A 939-nucleotide genomic window follows, 5' to 3' on the forward strand; every position below is an offset into this window, starting at 1 on the left:
GGCCGCGGCTGCGGGTCTCAGCGGTCCGGGAAGGGCCGCGCTGCTGCCGCTTCCCCGCAGAGCCTCCCGCCAACGGCCCCGGCCCCCGCCCCGGCGGTCACCCCCAGGGGGAGGGCCCGGTCCCCGCCCGGGGCCTCCTCCTAGGAAGAGCGCCGGGGTCCGTCCCCGACCCGCTCCGGAGAGCGGCACGGCAGCACACGTGGACACATCCTCCGGGAGCGCCCCGCCGCTCTCCGTGCGGAGGGAGGGAAGGCAGGAGGAAAACCCCAGCCTGGCCCGGCCGCCCTCGCTGGCGGGAGCTGCCCGCCCCTCCGGTTCGGCAGCACCACCGTTCCCCTCCTCGCCTGAAGCGGCCCTGAGCTCAAGAGGTTACATCCAACAGCTGCTCGCAATAGCTTACTTGGGCAAGGGAAAAACTAGTATAATCTTTCTACTAAGCCGTGTATTTACCATCCGCTTGTTTTTTCCTTCTGAAACAGCACGGCCGTACAAAACGGTCACTAGGAGATGCTTCCAAATGCAAAGAGAACAAATGCACCCCTGCTGCCCCCAGCAAAACAGACACAACCCAGGGAAGGGCACGAGCCAGGAGCCCCGTGATGCCGCGGCTGCTCCTTCTGTGGGACAAGGAGGTTCAGCGCAGCTCCCGAGTCTCTGCCGCCGGAGCAGCAGCTTTGGGCTCCCAGAGCTCAGCTGCTGAGGAGCCAGACAGCTCTTGGCCAAGCTCTGACAGCTCCCGGCTGGGCTTTGCACAGCACTCAAGAGAGTCCTGCTTGTCTGTTCCTTCTTGTGCCAGCCAGCGGCATCTGCAGAGGGGACACCTGCAAGAGGCCAAAGGCCAAGCTCAGACAAGCCTGTGCTGGTAGGACCAGCCGTAGCTCCACAGGACCGGCTGTCGGGGAGGATGCACCCTCCAATGCCAGCCCTGACAGACACTTG

Source organism: Calidris pugnax, unplaced genomic scaffold (assembly GCF_001431845.1).
Source record: "Calidris pugnax isolate Ruff unplaced genomic scaffold, ASM143184v1 scaffold518, whole genome shotgun sequence".
NCBI lineage: Eukaryota > Metazoa > Chordata > Aves > Charadriiformes > Scolopacidae > Calidris > Calidris pugnax.